This window comes from Epinephelus lanceolatus, chromosome 11 (assembly GCF_041903045.1).
Source record: "Epinephelus lanceolatus isolate andai-2023 chromosome 11, ASM4190304v1, whole genome shotgun sequence".
NCBI lineage: Eukaryota > Metazoa > Chordata > Actinopteri > Perciformes > Serranidae > Epinephelus > Epinephelus lanceolatus.
In genome coordinates, this window is record NC_135744.1 from 3,465,463 (window position 1) to 3,489,000 (window position 23,538).

General features: G+C 40.0%; 1 protein-coding gene across 2 annotated transcripts in view; it reads right to left on the reverse strand.

Annotated features, from left to right (window-relative positions):
• The window catches only part of hlcs (holocarboxylase synthetase (biotin-(proprionyl-CoA-carboxylase (ATP-hydrolysing)) ligase)), a 96,349-nt gene that overhangs the window by 16,396 nt on the left and 56,415 nt on the right, over nucleotides 1-23,538 (reverse strand). The gene's annotated exons all lie outside the window — the stretch shown is intronic.

Consider the following 23,538-nt stretch of genomic DNA (forward strand, 5'->3'; position numbering starts at 1 on the left):
GTGTGCTAGGTACCCTAACGGAGGGTGACCAAAAATGGGGACGGTAAGGAACAGTTCCACCGGTACCATCCACAACTTTTCACAGTGGAAACAGAAAAAATGCGTACCAAGCTGAACTGATACGTAGTACTTTGTGGAAACGGGGCTTTAATGGCCAGTGTTTACAAGAGAAATGATTAAAGCAAGCAACCTGTTTAAATGTTCATTAGGGGACCTGACTATTATTTTAAGACGGACTTGGAAAAAATGTGAACATATCCTTTAGGTTCACCTGTGGAGTGGTTATTTCCTAACAATACTATTTGGAAATCACTTAATCTATGCAAATGTGTCAGCCCGACATGTATAGCTCAGGGCAAATGAAAACATGTGGGGAATGTAAAAAAAAAAAAAAATAAATAAAAAAATAAAAAAAAGCTCACAGCTCCAGGAATTTGTTCACTTAACTGAAGCTGATTACAGTGGACGTTTTGTAAAGCGCCTCTGCAGCCAAGTAACTGCCAACATATGCTCACTAATGAAAAAAAAAAAAAGATTTTAAAAACAAAATCCTGGGTTTCTGCTGTCAAGAACCCATCATCTTTAAGCTTCAGATGGAAGGAAGTCAAATAGAGAACAGAATATTAATAGCCTATTACTAATGAAGAAAACTGACAAATAAAAGATGTATTTTTTCTATGTCACTGAAATATGTTGGAGTGTAAATCTTAATATGAGAACATCAAATATCTCAAAATGAATTGATAAACACACGATTGGAAGGAGGGTGGAACCCAGTCCAGCACTGACTGTGTGATTCTTTATGTACGCCTCATTAGCTGGAGCATGACCCCGCTGAGGGTGAGGCTGGTTAGGAGGTGGTTAGTCCCTGCTGAAGTTCTAACTGGGGGATGCCGCTGTTTGGCAGGACCACCAGAGAATCAGCCCGATCCGTGACTGACAGGTCTCTGCCAACAATCAACCCCCATGGAGACCAGGACCAGGCGCCCCAGCTGGCCCCTCTCCAGTCCTCAAGCTTCAGAAATGAGCTTTAAATAAGAATAAATGGACCCAAAAAGACAAGTGAGTCCACTGCTGACCACCTCTTCTAATATCCCAGTATTCAGTGGAGACAGTACTGGGAAACAGGACAAAGCTGGGACTACATTTAAGAATGTACCCTATTTAGTTTCTGAGTTCCAGAGTTATAGAAATGGATCATTTTCTGCAATGCAAAACACTAAAATGGCCAGTCCTGTTTGATCTGCTCCTGTCACTAATAACATCAACAATCATCATCGTGTTTTAAAATGTTTAAGTGATAGCATTATAGATGTTGCAGTGGACTTTCCTCATGTGCAACATGGTGAAATATACATCTGCCTGAAACGGCTCACACATTTCTCTCCACTATCATCCACCATCAAGGCTTTTTTTATGCCTCTGCTTTGTCAATAACTGTGGCTGGAAGCATTATGTTTTAGGTTTGTCTGCCCATCCACCCGCCCATCCCATTCTCATGAACACATTATCTCAAGAACACCTTGACAGATTTTTTTTTTTTTTTAATTTGGCACAATTTGGACTCAAGGATGAACTGATTAGATTTTGCAGGTCAAGGGGCAAGGTCACTGTGACCTTGCATCAGTCTCAATTTTGTGAATGTGATATCTCAAGAACAACTTGAGGGAAATTCTTCAAATGTGGCAAAAATGTCCACTTGGATTTAACAATGAACTGATTAGACTTTGTTGGTCAGAGGTCAAAGATCACTATGACCTCGTCCATCTCATAACATGAACGCGATATCAAAAAGAAGCCTTGAGGCAATTTCCTCAAGTTTGGCAAAAATGCCTACTTGAACTCATCCATAAAATTATGATACTTTGGTGGTCAAAGGTAGAGGGCACTGTGACCTTGCATCCATCTTGTGAACGTGATATCTCAAGAACACCTTGAGGGAACTTTTTTATATCTGGAACAACTGTCAAGTTGAACTAAAGGATGAACTGCTTAGAATTTGGTGGTTTTAAGTCAAAGGTCACTGAGACCTTGTCCATCTTATTCTCCTGAATGTGATATCCCAAGAACAACTTGAAGGAATTTCTTCAAATGTGGCACAAATATCCTCTTAGAATTAACAATGAATGATTAGAATTTGGTGGTCAAAGGTCAAATGTCAAGGTCTAAATGACCTCACATGCATGTTTTTGGCCATTAAACCCCAGGAACAAAATTACATAGAAATATCTAATACGATGAAATGATGATCACATTTTATTTTCAAAATGTCAAAGGTCAGCTTTACTGTGACATCATAATGTTCTGCATAAAACACCTTTGTGGCCATTACTTAATGCCATAACTCAGGAACAGAAGGGGAGACATTGTCCACCTTGAAACTGAGCTGACTGTACAGATCTTCTGTGCTGATGGGGCAAAGACGTGTGTGAAGCATGCGTGTTTTCACAGACATGGATGACATTTGGTCAGATACTAAATTGGTGACACAAATCTTAGGTGCCCATCTTGAACCAGAAAAAAAAAAAAAAAAAAAAAAAAAAGAAAGATCCACTGTAAAGACTGAAAGACTGATAACAGACCTACTGTACTGACATTTGCTGCAGTTGTGTGTGCAAATTATATCAGTATTTAAAGCTTTTTTATTCATCAGTTTTGAATCAGGACCTCCAGTATATCACAGTTTTGGAAAAGAAGGTTGCAGCCCAACAAAATGCTTTATATTACTGATTGTCATTAACTGATGTCTACCTTAGTGCTTGTGTGGTGTTATTGGTAAATCACTGGTTTTTATGACTGGTCCTACCATATGTGTGTTGTATTACTGCTTGGGTGGGTTGCTGCTCAGACTATACTGCACTGGGTCAGAGAATCAAGTATCCAGTCCTTTAAGTTGGAAAGTGCCTCATTCAGAAATGACAATTCCTGGCCAACATGCAGAGAAGCTAAAATTCATTTCTGGAACTCAATTATAAGATCACGAACAAATCATTCACATCATGTGTCTTAACACTTCAATGCTCTTACACACTCATGGGTGGTTGTCAATAAGGGAGGAGGAGTGTTGTGGTCATGTGTCTTAATGTGTTCCTCAAGTGATCTCTATATAGGCCAATTAAGGGGGCAATCACATTCTTCTAGAAAGTTAATCTCATTTGGAAAGCACATCCACTGAATGTTACACAGGTCACCACAAGCTCTTAAAAAAGCCTGACTATATGTTAAATTGCTGACGGATTCAGTGTTTAGTGGTTTTCAGCTGAGCTAGACCAGAGAATTTTCAATTAAAACGGAGTGGTGATGCTGTTTCACCCTTATAAATGTTAATGAAAACACAACCTGGCATTTGTTCCTGGTGTTCCTCGCCACTGTTTTGGAAGAAGGAAATAACAGGGGTAACAGGTGAACCAGCTTTAAAAGTCACATATTTTCTCTTTAGAAATTTAAAGAATATTTAAAGTGTTAAATTTGAGAATGGAATTCAGTGTGGTGGGAGGTGTTAGAGTTAGTGTTTAGTTGCGTTACCACACATTTGCACATTCTAAATTTTCATTCACATGAGTAAAATGCTCATGCAAACTAATGGTAACAATCTCTCACTGCACAGGGAAACTGTGTGTGCACAACTACAGTCAGTACAGGTCAAAGTGGGTGTAAAAAATAGACTCACATAACAATAGTGATTCTTATCATCTATGAAAATAGTTTTTCATTTGTTGTCAATAATGTTATTATGACAGAAACAAAAAAGGTGGATGTCAACTGCAAGAGTACAGTGCAGCACCTGGATTGTGTACAGCATGCAAGCACTACAGTTATTTTGAAATCCGTCTTCAAAGAAGGCTAGCTTTCTTTGCAAGACAAAAGTAAAGTATTTTGTTAAAACTTTAGTTTCCATCACCTAATAACTAACAATAGCAGTCAGTGGAGCACTGAACTTCAGCACTGGCAAACAAGCCGACCAAAACAGCACACACTGCACCACAAAACTTCCAGCCAACTCTGGTCGGGTGAAGAAAATAACCGTCTATAGTCAGTTTCATTTCACAGACCCTGTACACAATGTTGTTTTATTGGAACTAGCCCTACAGCAAAGAGTGTCCACCTTGCAGAGTGCCCTCCATTGCAGGAGATGCAATGTTAAAAACAGGCTGTTTGTTTTCCAAAAGATATTTAGCTAGTTAAGTTAGTAGTAATCAGCGCTGTCTGTTCATTGTTGTCATACAGAAAGAAGACTATAACATGCTTCCAAATTAATGCAGTTTCCTTTGTAAACACAAAAGCTGTGTAAATTTGCACTGTTTTCTCTGGTGTTTCTGTTCATCACTGAGTTCACTTGTCAGAGTCCCAAAGATTTTCATCTTCAGTCAGAGAGGAAGTGGGTCTTTACAATGGATGGGTAACCTGGACAACTGTTTAAAACTTCAAAAATAAGAAGCAAATTTTTATGTAACAAGCCAAGAGTCCAAGGTGACCTCTTCAAATGTCTTCTTTTGTTCAACTAACCAAAGTCCACAAGTCCCAAACCAAAAGATATTAAGTTTAAAAAAAAAAAAAAAACAGGGGAAAAAAATCAGCACATTGAACACATTGAACTTCAGATTTTTTGTTAACTTTGCTTAAAAATAAATTAAATGCCTGACAAATAATCATCATTAAAAAAATAATTGTTGCTGCTAATTGTTGAAATGTGTGCAGCTGTGCAACAGAGGAAAAAAAGCAGGCTTTTTGAGAAAGAAGAAGATAAAAAACCATCCAAAGAGAGAAAATGTGGACCCTCTGTAGTTAGTTCACTCTGTGACCATTGTCATTTACTCATTCCAACAAGACCAGAACAAAGACATACAAAGTAGCATAGAAAGACAGAGAGAAGAGGTATTGCCCCAAGAGGAAGAGCATGGACCTCTAAATCCCTGCTCAGGACTCTTTGTTTTAGGGGGCAGCCAAGCCACAGGGGTCACCCTCCAAGATACTGCAGGTCAGGAGGATAAACACCCACCAGCCGAGTCATCTGAGAGAAGCAAGGTGGAGGACGAGGACCTATAATCATAAGCTACGGGCATGTCACCTTCTTTCTCAAACACAGCAACAAGGTAGGCAAATGTCCCTGAACAGAAAGAAAGAGTGGGGGCTCTGCTTTCTTTTAAGCAGGCTTGTCACTAACCTAGAGCATCAGTCTGTTAGGTCTTCTCAGACAGACCTGATGAAGACATTTTCCACAGCACCTGAAATAAAGGCAAGTTATATTTACTGACAAATGTAAAGCTACTAATCCAGTGAAGATCACATTAAACAGATTCTCCAATAACGTTTCTTAACAAATAAATAATCTAACTAATTAAATGGGTGGATTTGATGTGGCCCGTTAAGATATAATTTTTCTAAAAGCCATTTATCTCCCAAACCATTCCCCCCAAAAACCCTCTCACTTCCCAGATTAAAATATTTTAGATTAAAAGATTATTTCTGCCATCGATGCTCATTTTTGAAACAGGATTTGCCGTGCATAAGTGTGTTTGCATTGATCATTCAGCAGCATCAAAGGGATGATCAATAAGGGAGGACAAACTAATCTGTAAATGTGATTAATTGAGCTAATCCTGTTTACTGAGGGACAGCAGAAATGATCATTTCCAAATAGCACTATTGGAAGTAATCAATGAGAGAGGGCTGCTCCATTACCACAGGGCAGCTGAGGCACCAATGAATGACCTTGCTTTGCTGAATGCTTGTCTGGACTAGGCCTCTGCTTGAGGTTCTGGCAGCAATACACAATCATCCACTAGACTTAAGTACAGACCTTAAAATGTCCAGTTTCTCAGTTTTGTGGCCAAATCAAGTCTCCTCTTACTTAAGTCCTGCAGTTTTTCTCACAGCCTTTAACAGCTGCATTTTCTCTGCCCTGCTAGCTTACAAATGCATTAACACTGTTGTAGTCAATTTCACATGGCATAGCCTCATCAAGGTCCATTTAAATACCAGATGTGTAAAAGTTTGTACAGTTTACATTTACATTTATACTTTACAGATTACCTCCATGTCTGTGAAAACATGGATGCTTCATACACATCTTCCACACACATCTTCCCTGGCAGCACAGAAGAGCTATACAATCACCACAGTATAAGGTGGACACCCAAGATAAGTGTCACCAATTCAGTATCGGACCAAATGTCTACCTTTCTGTTCCTGAATTATGTTATTGCGTAATGGCCAGTAAAGTGGTTTTGCAGAACATGATGTCATGATAAAGCTGATCTTTGACCCTTTGGAAATAAAATGTCAGTTTTATTTATGTGAAATTTTGTAATAATTAATGCATGACTTCTTGAGTTACATCCCAAAACATGTTTTGTGAGGTCACAGTGACCTTGACCTTTGACCACCTAAATCTAATCAGTACAATGTTGAGTCAAGTGGATGTTTCTGCCAAATTGGAGGAAATTCCCTAAAGGCCTTACTGAGATATCATGTTCACAAGAATGAGACAGATACAAGGTCACAGTGACCTTAACATTGACCACCAAAATCTAATAAGTTCATCACTGAGTCGAAGTAAACATTTGTGTCAAATTTCAAGAAACTTTCTCAAGGCGTTCTGGAGATATCACATTCATGAGAAAGGGATGAAAAGGCATACAGACGATGTACAGATGTATGGACAACCAGAAAACATGATGCCTCTGGCCATGGCTACCACAGACACAGAGGCATAGTAATGCAGCCATTGGCTTGTAATTGGTTAAAATTCTATTTAACTAAACCAATCAGTTCTGTTTCTTGCACATACTGAATGTAGTCTTTGGATTGAAAACAGATTTAACGCCTTGCTGACAGGTTGGTGTAGTCTTAGTGAGGTTGAAATGAAAACCTGCATGCTGTGGACCCTTCACCATCACAGGGCTCCAGAGTATAACATACCTCTCACTGGACATAAAAAGTTCAAGTCAAACACTGCACCATATGTGCCCCAGAATAAGAAATGGAGATGTTTAGGCATCTGCTTACAATCTTTTATAATTGCAGGTGGAGCATGTAAGGTCAATTGGGCCAATTTGATTTTTATGGTCGAACCTATTGCCACAGTTATGAGGAATTCATTTTCTCTGCACCAAACCCCCATACATGTTTTATGGTTTGTATTTTTCACAGGAAACAGGACTCTAATTCCACAGAGTATCAGTGTGGTTATTGGATTGCTTGTCAAAACAAACAGTGATTGCCAGGCTTTTCCCCAACAACTGGAAAAGCTTTTAAGTAGTGGAGTCTGTTGTTTTTCTTTTGAGATTTCCAGATTATCAAGGTGTTACCCTGCAATTACTGTATTCTGTTCATGTGACTCTCAGTCACAGCAACTGTGACATTATGACAGTGTTTAAAGAAACAGGGTTAGAGCCAAAGATACCTTCCAAATGTGCAGACAGCAAGGAAAACAGAATTTGTATGACCACAAGTAGAAGGGAAAATAATTAGAATTACATATACATCCATTGCTGCTTCTATTCCTTAGTACAAAAGTAAAAGCAAAAGTGGGCCCTTGGGTCTTCATGTCTGAGTCTGAACCTCTTACAAGAAAAAGTCAACAAGTAGGAAGTGTGTTGCTCCAGGCACAGGGATCAAGTTCAGCAGAGCAGGAAAAGAATCATTATGTTCTCTGGACCAGCCAAGTGGTGTTAGAAACCCCTGCAGTTTCTTATCCCAGCATTTTCACAAATAACCACAATGTTAACTATTCTTAACTAAACACCAACAGTTTGTTGCTAACAATTACTTTTGTTAGATTGGACAAGCTTGACAAAAACAGATATGGCAACGCTGATTCTGTTTAGCCAGGTGCTGCAGTGCGTATAAGATAGTTCTTGGGCATCAGGCAATATAGCTTTAAGAGCATATATATATACATACATATATATACACATATATACATATATACACATATACATATACATATACACACATATATATATACATACATATACATATACATATATACATATATATATATATATATATATATATACATACATATATATATACATACAGTACAGGCCAAAAGTTTGGACACACCTTCTCATTCAATGCGTTTTCTTTATTTTCATGACTATTTACATTGTAGATTCTCACTGAAGGCATCAAAACTATGAATGAACACATGTGGAGTTATGTACTTAACAAAAAAAGGTGAAATAACTGAAAACATGTTTTATATTCTAGTTTCTTCAAAATAGCCACCCTTTGCTCTGATTACTGCTTTGCACACTCTTGGCATTCTCTCCGTGAGCTTCAAGAGGTAGTCACCTGAAATGGTTTTCCAACAGTCTTGAAGGAGTTCCCAGAGGTGTTTAGCACTTGTTGGCCCCTTTGCCTTCACTCTGCGGTCCAGCTCACCCCAAACCATCTCGACTGGGTTCAGGTCCGGTGACTGTGGAGGCCAGGTCATCTGCCGCAGCACTCCATCACTCTCCGTCTTGGTCAAATAGCCCTTACACAGCCTGGAGGTGTGTTTGGGGTCATTGTCCTGTTGAAAAATAAATGATCGTCCAACTAAACGCAAACTGGATGGGATGGCATGTCGCTGCAGGATGCTGTGGTAGCCATGCTGGTTCAGTGTGCCTTCAATTTTGAATAAATCCCCAACAGTGTCACCAGCAAAACACCCCCACACCATCACACCTCCTCCTCCATGCTTCACAGTGGGAACCAGGCATGTGGAATCCATCCGTTCACCTTTTCTGCGTCTCACAAAGACACGGCGGTTGGAACCAAAGATCTCAAATTTGGACTCATCAGACCAAAGCACAGATTTCCACTGGTCTAATGTCCATTCCTTGTGTTTCTTGGCCCAAACAAATCTCTTCTGCTTGTTGCCTCTCCTTAGCAGTGGTTTCCTAGCAGCTATTTGACCATGAAGGCCTGATTGGCGCAGTCTCCTCTTAACAGTTGTTCTAGAGATGGGTCTGCTGCTAGAACTCTGTGTGGCATTCATCTGGTCTCTGATCTGAGCTGCTGTTAACTTGCCATTTCTGAGGCTGGTGACTCGGATGAACTTATCCTCAGAAGCAGAGGTGACTCTTGGTCTTCCTTTCCTGGGTCGGTCCTCATGTGTGCCAGTTTCGTTGTAGCGCTTGATGGTTTTTGCGACTCCACTTGGGGACACATTTAAAGTTTTTGCAATTTTCCGGACTGACTGACCTTCATTTCTTAAAGTAATGATGGCCACTGGTTTTTCTTTAGTTAGCTGATTGGTTCTTGCCATAATATGAATTTTAACAGTTGTCCAATAGGGCTGTCGGCTGTGTATTAACCTGACTTCTGCACAACACAACTGATGGTCCCAACCCCATTGATAAAGCAAGAAATTCCACTAATTAACCCTGATAAGGCACACCTGTGAAGTGGAAACCATTTCAGGTGACTACCTCTTGAAGCTCATGGAGAGAATGCCAAGAGTGTGCAAAGCAGTAATCAGAGCAAAGGGTGGCTATTTTGAAGAAACTAGAATATAAAACATGTTTTCAGTTATTTCACCTTTTTTTGTTAAGTACATAACTCCACATGTGTTCACTCATAGTTTTGATGCCTTCAGTGAGAATCTACAATGTAAATAGCCATGAAAATAAAGAAAACGCATTGAATGAGAAGGTGTGTCCAAACTTTTGGCCTGTACTGTATAAATGTTGAAACTTTTGTCATTATGGACATGCTACACATTGTTAGCTCTGTTAGATTCTCCTTAATTCAATCTTTCACTTCATTTTACTGAGACCACCCAGCTGGCAGCATAACTTACTATAAGCCGAGTAGCAAAAGCATTTCAAAACAATAACACTGGTTAGCCAGTTAGCCGAGGCCTACAGTTATAATGCCAATTAATACACAACAGAAAGAAGAAAACCCCAAAAAGCATAGCAGGTCCTCTTCAAAAGCCCGCTTCTTATTAAACTCTGGGTGTGCTGGCAGAGAACTCCCACCAACAGGAGGTGCTATTGTCCTTTTGTGTTCATTTTATGTGTGTTGCAATAGCCAATGGGAATGACTGAGGTGAGTCAGGAAACAGGAAGTAGATCCCACATGTTCAGTTGTGGTCCATAGAAACAGAGGTGACTGAATCGTGGCTGAATCTGCATCCATCCATCTTTGTTGTGTTACGGAAAGCATTGTCTGTAAGTATTTTGATATTTAGCATGTCTTCAAGCAGTATTAAGGACTATTTTGGGGTTTAGAAATGTTTTAGTGGATCGCAGCTAATAATGTTCATGTTAGTGGCACGGTTACATGGTAATAGTATGTGATTTCAGAATTTACATCTTTGCTTCTTACAACGATTAGGATAAATATGCAGCTATATTTAGTTTGTGAATTTCTCAAATGTGTTTTAAAGTGTTAATTACACAGCACCTATTCAAGTACTTTGTTTGAGCTGCATATATTTTATGTTCACATTTGCATGCATTTGTAATGCATTTAAATATGATTAATATTCACACTACAACCAAGTGTTTGAAAATTGTGTTTTATCATTTTTTTGCAGTTTCACTCTGTTGTCATGTGAAGAAAAATGTCTTAATAAAGAAAACAATACACCTGTCATTTGTCAAGGAGTTTATCTGTCTGCTTAGCTGTGTTCGGGTTGAACAGTAAAAGCAGAACAATGGGTGTGGCCACACATTTTGACAAATAAATGGGGGTCTTGATTTGACCCCAGGTCTGATTGCTGTCGTGTTGTCAGCTAACTGCTAGAGCTAGCGTCAGTCAGCTGCTTAGAATGAGCATGACTCATAGAAACTTTGAAACTTCTGTCAACATGGACATGCTACACATCCACAGCTCTGTTAGATTATCTACAATTCAATCTTTCACTTCATTTTACTTAGAAAACCCAACTAGCAGTCTAACTTACTGTAAGCTCAGTAGCAAAAGCATTTCAAAACAGTAACATTGGTTAGCCAGTTAGCCGAGGCCTACAGCTAAGCACTGAGTGTACAGCCTAACGTTAGCTCCTGCAGCCATCTACTTAAACTTGGTAGGAGCTTCCTTGTTTGTTTTTAAATAACAACTTCAGAACTCATAAAGCATACTTACAGGTCGTGATCCTGAATCCCCAGATTTGCCCAACAAAGTGGGAACTGCCTCGTCTCTCAGGAGTAACCACTGTGAAAATCCAGCTGTAATCTGTTGCCAGTTTGTGAAGCAGTCCTCAGGAAAATGGTGGAAACAAAACAAAATGTCTGGGTTGTATTGTTGAGGAACAGTGTTAAAGATAAATTCCAACCACTTTTTCTTCTTCTCTTCTTCCTTTGGCAGTACAAACAAGCGTACTTTGTGGTTGCACTGAAAAAAGCAGTGTGTCCTCAACAGCTCTTCAAGAACTCCAACTCTCTGCAGCCTCTGCTCCAGCTCTGCTCCAAGTGGGTTTGTTTGGGGGCGCAGCTTTGCATAGATAATGTTAGCGATGCAAACAAGTTACGAAAGTAAAGGCAGGAATGCAAACGAAGCATTTCAGGCAGCTGAGGAGCAGTGTTGCCAGATCTCAGGAGACAAATAAGCAACCAGGCCTGTGAAAACAAGCCCAAAACAACTTTTTCTACGGAGCACCCCTAGGTTCCGGGGAGACAAAATTAAATAAACTATGTGCACGGTTTTACAATCCGTGGGGACAGATTTTAAACTATGGGTACAGATTGTCAATGTGGACAGATAAGTAAACTGTGCGCAGTTTTGCAAAACTGTACCCACGGTACAGAGTTTATTTATTTTTCTCCCCCCTGAGCTTCAGGACAATGACCACAAGAGGGAGTTATACCACCTTTTAACATTATTTAACATTAGAAAACAGATGGGATATCAAATATAGACTGATGTACCAAGTACATTATATACACAGTAAACCTCTGATAATTAAAATTTGCACACACAAATAAATATCAAACTGAATTCACAAATTCTTTATTTATTATTGCTTTTTATGCACTCATCTAACTTTTTTGTTTTAGTTACAGGACTGACGTTTTCCTAACCAGAAAAAAAACACATTGCCCTGCTCTGCCTCTGATTGGCTAGTACTCGTTGCCATCAGTGTCAGAGCCAATTTGAAGCAGGATGCGGGTGGGGAAAAAACTCTTGAAAAACTCTGCTGTCTCCTGTGTGTATGGGGAAAGGGAAGGGACAGAGGGAACAGGCAAGACAAACTATCCTACATTTAAATAACATATCGAAAATATCTGCTTCACAACTTATTATGGAGTTGGGAACAAGCTCAAATAAGCAACTACGCTTTAGAAACAAGCCCAAAAAAAACGCGACCTGCAACTACCAATATTTGTAAGCGACTTTACAGAAAAACAAGCCCAAAGTCGCTTATAATAAGTGGACTTGGCAACACTGATAATAAATTAACAGTAATCCATATACAAAATGATACATGAAGAGAGACAGAGAGTAGATGCTTTTGTTACCTCTAGGCTGGATTACTGTAACTCCTTATTATCAGGTAGCTCTAATAAGTCTTTAAAAACTCAGCTAATTCAGAACGCAGCGGCATGTGTGCTGACAGGAACTAAGAAACAAGATCATATTTCTCCTGTTTTAGCTTCTCTGCACTGGCTCCCTGTAAAATCCAGAATTGAATTTAAAATCCTACTGTTAACTTATAAAGCTCTAAATGGTCAGGCTTCGTCATATCTTAGAGAGGTCATAGTGCCTTATTATCCCACTAGAACACTGCGAGAATTGCAGGGATACTCGTGGTACCTAAAGTCTCCAAAAGTAGATCAGGAGCCAGAGCCTTCAGCTATCAGGCTCATCTCCTGTGGAATCATCTTCCTGTTGCAGTCCAGGAGGCAGACACCGTCTCCACATTCAAGACTAGACTTAAGACTTTCCTCTTTGATAAAGCTTATAGTTAGGGCTGGCTCAGGCTCATCTCCTGTGGAATCATCCTCCTGTTGCGGTCTGGGAGGCAGACACCGTCTCCACATTCAAAACTAGACTTAAGACTTTCCTCTTTGATAAAGCTTATAGTTAGGGCTGGCTCAGGCTTGCCTTGTACCAGCCTCTACTTAGGCTGACTTAGGCCTAGTCTGCCGGGGGACCTTCTATAATACACCGAGCTCCTTCTCTCTCCCTCTCCCTCCCTCCCTCCCTCTCTCCCCCCCTCTCTCTCTCTCTCTCTCTCCTTTGTTAACACATGTCCTGTAACTGCATCTCGCTAACTCGGCCATACTGCATGTCAGTAACTCGGCTTCTCTGGAGCCTTTGTGCGCCACTGTCTCGCAGGTTAACTTAAATCACAGTGGTGTCTGGATAGTGTGACGTGTGTGGTTGTGCTGCTGCTGTGGTCCTGCCAGATGCCTCCTGCTGCTGCTGTTATCATTAGCCATACTTCTACCGCTATTATACACATGACTATTGGCAGAGACGCATATTACCAACTTGTTTAACAGCGAAATACTGCGCCGTTGACTTTAGACCAGGTTTTTGTTGGTCACTGGCGCATTTGCTTTTAATGTCATCTAACTAGCAATGCGCCATGACTGTGCCTGACCACTCCTCATTTTTAGACCAACACACCCAGAGGAACGCAAGTTCATTTGCTAGTTAGATGACGGGGGCGCAGGGCGTGAAAATGACAACTGCGCCTGCATCTAAATAGCAATGACACTTGCGACATGGATTATGCACCCTCTGCCGTCCGCTTTAGACCATCTAAATAGGGCTCATCATGTTAATTAGTTAGCTTTAGAGGTACTGGTAGGTGGATTTTGTTACTGCTGGAAATTGCCAGGCTATTTGTCTCCCTGTTTCCAGTCTTTGGGCTATTCTAAGCTGAGCTAACCTAGCATTAAATGGACAGGTGGTATAAATCCCCTCCTCTAACTTCCACTAGAGATCAAATAACTATAACTAAGTTATTCCTTTAATAATGTATATAAAACATTTTACACTCTGAAACTCTGACTGAAACATCCCCACTATATTGGATGCTCTGTGCTAATGGTTTAACTGGTATATATGACAGGGACATTACTGTGTCTAAAGGACTGCTGACTGTAAAACTGCTCACTAAAAGGCATTGAGATTCCAGTTTGGTGTGACCTGTGGGAACACTATCCTGTCTCAGAACTGGCTATTACTGGCCCCTCCCTGCCAAACAAAGTATTAATACCCTGAACAAACACACAGTCTGCCAGCCATTCAGCCTCAGCTTCAAGCACTCAAGCGGCTCAACCCGTGTTTTCATCAGCCCCTCAATTTCAGGCAGCGCTGACCTCCAGGCGCTTTCCCACTCTCCCACTCCCACTCCCACTCCCACTCTGCCTATTAGGCCCTCTCAATCCTTTATTTATACTCCACATAGAAAAAGCCAAAGTCATTGTCATTTTAAAAAGACTTTAATAACGGACTCATCTAAAATTCATCATCTCTTTGACTATTTGCTCATTTGATTAACAATGTAACTAGTTTTCAAATGAGATACTATATCAACAATATCCTCAGGAATTTTAACAGTAATAAAGGTATGTTTCTCACCATGTGGATAGTCAAAAACACCAATCTCTACTAACTCTACTTTAAGTGAGTATGAATATTTATGCCTGCTATATCAGCAATAAAACATGAAAGGCAGTGGGATGCCATATGGCAAAAGCAAAGGGTTTTCCCACCTCAGCAATCACTGACTCTGCATTTCACTGTGTTTTCCATTGTGGACAAATGACCTTGCTTTTAACATATCTGTATTATATCATTATAGATACATTTCTTGCTGTAATGCTTTATGTGATACTCTGTTGAATATACTTTATTACTTGCATCTCTAATACCGTATATGTTTTAATTGTGACCTGCAAACCACTGATAAATTCATCTATCTAGCAGTAGTAGTTACCACTGTTACAACGGCTCTCGTCGGAAAATTGTGAAAAAAAGCAAGTAGTGACAGAACGCTATGGCCCTCAACAAAGCAGCCCAAAACAAAGCAACTCCATCTAAGGTTGTTCCAGCTGTCTGCTATGCATCTTAACCACTAATTCACCAGGACAACACTGCTCACTAATATTTTAAGTCAATTCAGTTAATACTATCTTCAGTATTTATTTTATTTTTTCATTTTCCTTTAGATTAAGAGAGAGTATGTTACACTTGTTATTGCATAGTTAAACTGAGACATTTATTAAATACAGATGAAAAAATTCCATGTCTAGTCCAGTAGTGCTGCTCTTTAGATACATTTGTTTCCAGGCCAAAGATTAATCAAGGCCCTGTTTAGGGTTTGTGGATTAGAATTTTTCTCAAAGCCCACAGATTTACAGTATGCACTAATAATTTATTAATATCTGATGGAGGATTTAGTTGGGTGTAGAGCTAGGTCGATTTCCAGTTTTGCCATTTGCCGAGCTCAAACCAGTTTGATTTCATGCAAAGCAGCTGAACTGGCATTTGTCATTATAATACATTCTGGCAATTCAAAGTAATCTCAATTGGCAATTTGTGCTGATGGCTTCACGGTGCTAAATCCAACATGTAGTGCATTAATAATAAGCAATTTGACCACGTCATCAACAAAATATTATGTTTGTAAACAGACTAATGGAGCCACTAGTGTCTGACCGGCTGTGAGCCGAGGTTGGTGTCTGCAACATGAAGAAGATCATATTTCAACAAATGGGAGGGGCAGAGCGGCACACACAGTCTTTGTTTTCAACACAGTTTGTGTGCTTTAGTGTAACGGCAGGAGACATGGCAAGAAAACTGCACCAAAGTGGCAACATTTTGGATTTAAGCCGATATAAGAGGCGTCCTGAATAACTGCAGGTGACACAGTGCTGCTATTGTGGGCTGAACTTTTGTCGAACGGTAAACACCTGGTAAAATTTGGTATACGTTGATGACATTTTTACACTGGCCTTATGGTAGCAGGGTGTGTATTTATTAGGGCTGCCCCCTGAATGTCAGAGACTTCAATCGTCCGTTGCTGCTGAAACTGTGAGCATCAGGTCATCAAAAAGTTCTCATGTGACACCAATCCTGATTTCATTTTAATGGCTCCCCATCCTATTCACATTTCAATTCAGGGTTTTTGTGATCACTTCTGGAGCTCTACATGGTCAGGCACCTGCCTGCATTAGAGATCTACTGCAACCCGATATTACCAGCAGGTCTCTAACATTCTCTGATTGGGGTTTGTTAGTTCCTACTCACTCAATGCTTAAATCTAAAGGGTTCTGCTTGTGAGCGTTTGGATTTTTGGATACCTAACTGTATTTCTTTGGACTGAAGATCCATGCACTCCATGGACACTTCTGAAAAAGCAACTCAGACCGGCCTGTTTACACTTTATTCTGTGCAGGTTTTTTTTTTTTTTTGTTTTTGTTCATGTACATTTAATGGTGTTTTATTCTTCTTAAATCTGTTGCCACTATGTTGTCCTCTATGTGATATTCTGCTCTAGAAAGGTTAATTCATTAATTCATTAATTCATACATTTTGCATAACCCCTTATCCTGGTCACAGGGGGGCTGGAGCCTATCACGGGCTGGAGTCACTAGGCAAGAGGTGGGGTACACCCTGGACAGGGTGCCAGTCTATCAAAGGACTGACACATAGAACCATTCATGCTCATATTTATAAGCTAAAAGTCAGTAATTAACCTAACCTGCATGTCTTTGGACATGGGAGGTAGAAGGATAACCCGGAGAAACCCAGGCTGACACAGGGAAAACATGCAAACTCCACACAGAGGGGCCCCAGCTGGCCAGTGGATTCGAAACCCAGAACCCTGTTACTGTGAGGAAAAAGTGCTAGCCACTGCACCACAATGATGCTCTGCTCTGGAAAGGTGCTACTCTAAAATGTGACTATAACTATATTTAAGCCTTCGACTTACATTAAATCAAATTTTACACTGACTTCAAGAGGAACTTCAGCAATTTAGATTGTACATCCATAAAGTTGGGGGACCTGCAGGAGACTGATTTAAAAAAAAAAAAAAAAAGGGTCAAAATTGAAGCAGCAGAGGCTGAGATATTCTCTCCCTAGTATGGGTCAAACAAAAACAATGGCTCCACACTGCAGGTTCCTGTAAGTGATTTGTACTCTCCAAGCCCAAGCTTCAATTGATTCAGGTGACTCAGACTTGACATTATAAAACTGTACTTGCCAGTGAGTATTGTCCAACAAAAACATTTGTTTGATAGTATATGGTTAGTGTGTGACTATACTGAAACACAAAGAACACAAATAGGCTTACTGCCACATGGGTTGTGTCAGGAATCACTCACTACTCACAATATATAGTCCATGATATAGGGAGTTCACCATTTTGGAGTGATGTCCAAATGTTTAGTGGGAATTATCATAACCTATATAGTGGACTCAAAGTATCCCACAGTGCACCATGAAAAGTAGTGTTGGTCACAGATGGTCACTAACCAAGTAATCTATCCCATCATGCAATGCACCGGAATGGAAGGAATGGATGGACAATGTGGGACGGACACCAAGACGGATTAAAGGAGAGAGAACAGCTTGATTACAACATGCTGTACATGTTTAACCTATAATGACATGTTGAAATTTGTTTTACCAGTTTCTTTGCCATGTAATAAACTGTCAGTTTAATGTTTAGTCATTGGTCCCGGAAGAGATAAAAATAAAATGGCAACTGATTTTTTTTCTATGCTTCACAGTACAGACCCAGCTGGGTCGCTGCTAGTTCTGATTTGTGTCGTAATGGCATAATGCATAATGTTATACATTAAATTCACAAGTTATTAAATGACTGACTGGTAAAACAAACCTTAATGCAACTAAGGTTAAACAGAAAATGACTGATAGTAGGACAGATTGCAATCACGCTGCTCTCTCTCCTCTTGTCTGTCTGACCAGTGTAATGTTAATAATAGGCCTATGTTTAATGTGAGCAGAGCAGCACATCACAACACAACAGCCAGAAAGTACTTTGTAACGTTATTTATAAATTTGGGGAAAATAACCTCTGTATAATGTGGTTTTTATGACAAATATACATGTCGGTATTTGTTATGGATGGTTCACCAGCTAATGTTGATATGACAAATGGTAATTGTGCAACAGCATTGATGTAATTAACAGCGGAGAGAAAATGACCTAAGTAGTGTCGAAAGTGTTTTTTCATGTTGCAGATGAGCTAACTATATAGTCCTCTACATGAAACTCCCTACATAGTGAGTAAGGAGTAGTAAATAAGTGAATGATTTCAGACACAGCCATGGTGTAATACCAAAGCATCAGTGGGCACCAAGTGAAAACTCAATGCAACTTTCTCAGTTAGCTCTCACTGGCTTTTCTCTAAAACCGTTTCAAACTTTCAGTTCTACCAGAAAGTCTGATTTTATCTGAAACATTCAGTATCATACTGGATACTTAATAAACACAAACGCTTGAAGAAATAAAACAGACATTCCTTAATAATAACATTAATCAAGGCTGCTCCAGAGGGACATCTGGAAACTCAAACATTAGCAGTGAAATCAAACTGCAGCAACAGGTTTGGGGTTATATGGCCTACTCATTCACCCTGCATTAGTTTTTGTATAACCTTAATGACAACACTGTCTGTTCCAATCAGCCCAGTCCTGCTCCACAATCCATTTTTCAAACTTTATGACAGTTTTAATTGCTCCCACCTGCTGCCAGATCGACCCGCTCAACAGCCACTTTTACTCACGTGTAGATGCAGACAAAGAAGTCTATTAGGTGCAACTTGCCTTTGCTTCAGTGAGGTCACTTAGGCTCTAAATTAGTTCCAGCCTGTCTACCCTCCCAACCACACCAGCGTGTGTGCACACACACACACACACACACACACACACACACGCACACACACACACACACACACACAATGCTGGATTTATTGTAGGATTTTATGCTATATCGATATCTTTACTTTCCTTCACTTGGCTGGTGTCAAATACATTTTTATCCCTTGCCAGAGAGATGCTTTTATTTACTCATTAAAAAGTGAACATCTGAAATTGCCTGACCAAATTTCTCCCCTTCTGTTCCTGAGATAAGACACTGAAGCCCCTTTTACACTGCCAGATTTTTTGCCATTTTGCCGGCAAGCTGCAAGCGTTTAGACACACACAGCCGGATTGGCGAGTTGATCCGAGGTGCCCAATTTTCCGCCTTGTAGGGTAGTCATATTGGCGGAACCCTTTTAGTTTAAAAAGGCCGAGGCGGCCTTCCGCAACGGGAGGGGCTGTTGAAGACTTGTGAGTGTATGTGATGACGTTGCATGTGCGACCCACTGGCAGTGGATAAACAGGAAACAGCTGATAGCAGGAATTAGCGAGCAGCTAGTAGCAAACGTAGAAACGCAAACCTGACAGACACTGTAAAGATGAGCAACTGAGTAGACAAGGAATTGCATGCCCTCCTTGCCCTCACAAACGAAGAGGCCATTACCTGTCCGATGACAGGAACAGTGAAGAACGGGCCGACTTAGGAGAGAATCGACGAAGGACTGACTAGCTGCGGCTTCCCTATAACATCACTATTTACGTCAAAAGCTGAGCTACACGTTTTGTTACTTGCTCACGCCCCCCCATTGCCCTGAAAAAGGTGTATTCTGTTTAAACAAAAGTAGGTAGGTGGCATTTTGCTGCACTCCCTGATTTTGTTTTTATACTGCCAATGCTGAAAGAAGACTTGGGCTTTCCTGCAAATTTGCACAATTCCTGTTTAAAAAGGGCATGAGTAATGGCCAAGAAAGTGTTTGATGGATGTCGGCGACATGAAAAAGGAACTGGCCATACTGAGAGACCATAGACTGGGCACACCGCACCCTCCAGGCTTCCATTTTCTTATTGTTAAAGAAAAATAAAGATCCGCTAATATGTGAGTCTTACCGTCCCGTCAGTCTGTATGTTGTGACTATAAAATTCTAAACAAGGTATTGACAGGTAGGCTTGAGAAAATTATGCCTAAATTGATTCATCCAGACCAGACGTGTTTTATTGTAGGTAGACAACTATTAAGCAATCTTCGCAGAGTTTTTAACATTATATACCAACCCAACAATGTCGAGCCAGAGCTAATATTGTTATTGGATGCACAAAAAGCGTTCGTCAGGATTGAATATAACTACCTGTTCATCGCATTAGAGAGGTTTGGTTTTGGTCCTACTTTCTATTCATGGATCAAAATTCTTTATACAGCACCTCAAGCCACAGTATGAACAAATAAGATAATATCAGACTATTTCCCTCTCTCCCGGGGGACAAGACAAGGGTGTCCCTTGAGCCCTCAGATACTTGATATTGCCATCGAACCCCTGGCAATAATGTTAAGGAAGACCACTAGTCTGGTGGGAGTCTGTTAGTAAGGATAGCTTCACTTATTTAGGTGTCTGTGTTAGTTACAAGTACAGGGATCTGTTTGACAGTAATTTCAAAACAGTGTTTAACAAAGCCAAACAGGACTTGGAGAGATGGTCAACCCTCCCCTTGTCGCTTGCTGAAAGGATCAACTCAGTAAAAATGATGACCATGCCCAGATTTTTTTTTCTGTTTCAACCAATACCAGTCTTTGTTCCTAAATCTTTTTTAAGGACTTAAATAAACACATTGCTTCTTTTATTTGGAATAAAAAAGTACCCAGAATATGGAAGGAATATTTGGAAAGGCAAAAGGAAGATGGTGGTCTGTCTCTGCCCAATTTTTTGTATTATTACTGGGCGGCCAACATCCACAAGCTGATGTTCTGGGTCTCTGATGTATCAGATGATGACTCTCCGGTTTGGTGTCGAATGGAGCAGTATTCAAGTAATCCTGTTTCACTTTGCTCTTTAATTTGTTCCCCACTACCCTTAAGTAAACGCTATTGGACGAACAACCCAATCGTTTCTGGCTGTCTGAAGATATGGTCTCAGTTTAGGATTAATTTTAAACATAAACAAACTTTTATCACTTCCCCTATTCTAGCAAACATCAATTTTGCTCCATCTCTCACAGACCCATCTTTTCACTTGTGGTATAGGAGAGGGATTGAGTGTGTGAAGGACCTTTTTAAGGAAGGGCATTTCATTTCTTTTGAATGGCTAAAGAAGGATTTTAATAACCCCCAGTGAGATTTCTTTAGATATCTACAGCTACGGAGTTATGTTAAAACACACTTCTCTCTAACTACCCCTCAGAGTAAATGGATAGATGAATGTTTGAGAATGGATCCAGTTGACAGAGGTCTGGTGTCTGTATTATATGATAATATCCAGAAGGTTGCATCAATATCACTTAACCATTTAGCGAGGCAGTGGGAGGAAGAACTAAGAACTACCCTATCAGATATAAACTGGCAGGCAGCAAATACATTGGTACATTCCTCATCAATATTGTTAGGCATGGGTTGCTGCAGTTTAATGTTCTGCACAAGTCACACTTATCTGCAAGTAAGCTGGCCAAACTCTACCCTGGTTTAGACCCAACTTGCATAAGATGCAGGCAGGACCCAGCTAGCCTCAGTCACATGTTTTGGTTGTGCCCTAAACACACTCTGTTTTGGACAGGTATATTTAATACATTTTCATTTATGTGTAATAAGGTTATCTGTCCCAACCAATTGATTGCATTATTTGGGGTATTCCCTCAGGATTCACTGATAACAAAGCACCAGGCTGGGGCTATAGCATTCGCATCCCTACTTGCTTCTGACACACATCTGATACTCCTTAGTTGGAAGAAGGTTACACTTCCCTCTCATAGGCGTTGGGCGGAGGAGGTGATGTCAGCTTAAAAACACTGCCCGGGGCATTACCCATAAATATTCTTAAATCTGGCAACCATTTCTATCTTATTTCGAGGAAGAATTCCCTTCCCTCAATATAGTGTAGCCTAGGTGCAACACTCCCCCTTGTTGTATTTGTAAATCTCTGTATATGTATATGTATATATGTGTGTTTGTGCTATGTATATGTATTTGTATATTTATTTCATGTATACAGTTATTTTATTTTTCTCTCTTATTTCATTTTTCTGGTGTATCTTATTTTGGGGTATTGAGTACCACTGTGAGTATTTACTATGAAAATCGATAAAAATATTTGAATAATGAAAAGTGTTTTATGCAAAATATTATGATATCACAGTGAGGTTGACCTTTGTCCCTTTGGATATAAAATGTTGTCACTTTATCATTTTTTCAGATTAGACTTGTGAAGTGTGTAGAGTTTTGTCATAATTAGCGTAGGAATTCTTAAGTTACGCCAAAAACATGTTTTGTGAGGTCATACTGACCTTGAACTTTGAGCACCAAACTCTAATTAGTTCATTCTTGAGTCCAAGTGGATGTTTGTGTCCAATTTGAAGAAATTCCATCAAGGCGTTTGTGAGATATCACATTCGTGAGAATGAGAAAGCTGCAAGGTCACACTGACCTTGACCTTTAAGCAAATCTAATCAGTTAATCGTTTAGTCCAAGTGTGTTTGAAATTAGAAAAAAATCCCCAAAGGTGTTACTTCAGATACAGCTTTCACAAGGATGAGACAGACAAGGTCACAGTGACCTTGATCTTTGACCTATGACCACCAAAATCTAATCACCTCATTGTTGAGTCCAGGGGGATGTTTGTACCAAGTTTGAAGTAATGCCCTAAAGGTGTTCTTAGAGAGATATTGCATTCACAAGAATGGGACAGATGGACTGACGTATGGATAGATGGCAGATGTTCAGACGAACAGACAACCTGAAAACATAATGGCTCTGGTCGCGGCTGCCAGCACAGAGGCATAAAAACAGTTACATTGTTATTGTTGTCACAAAGTTTCAATTAAGACATGCCTACACACACAGTTAGCTACATTACACTCATCTTAACTTAAAGTGAGGGATCAACCTGCTGCCCCTAGCAATGGAAACAAGCTCAGTGCAGGTTATCTATTATCCTATCTCTCATGTATTCACAACACTTTTTGAGTTTAAAAAAAGTTCCATTTCAAGATGTCACTTCCATTAAATGTATAATAAGGATATTATTATACATTTATAAATAAATAAACTATCCATATCCAAAATTTTCCAGATGGTTTCTTCTTATTAAGAGCTATTCCACAACAGCTACTAACTAAGCAACCTGTCACGTGCAGCATAAAGAACCTGTGAGTGACTAAGACAGCAGTGATAATGCACTACCCTAAAACTCACATGTGGTTTAAAAGCTCACAGATCCACAATTACACAGAAAATCCTTCAGTTGTGGTTGTGCTAGGCCTCGACTGGCCACGTGTTATGCTGGGAAAATTCCTGGTGGCCTGTCCAGCTGACTTAAACAAGCCAGGGCTGAAAGTGCTAAATGAGATGTGTAAGTCAAATAAAAAAAAACATAAGGCAGTTACAGTCATTCAGACCTGTAGACTGTCAGCCGCCTACATGCTTTTAACCTCTCTGCCCCTGAAGCTGAAGACACTTGGCTGTTTTGAACTAATTTGGATGTATGTTTAAGCAGTTTTTGTATGCAGTAGTAATACAAGTTTTTGTTCTGGCATCAACAGTAAACAGAAAAGA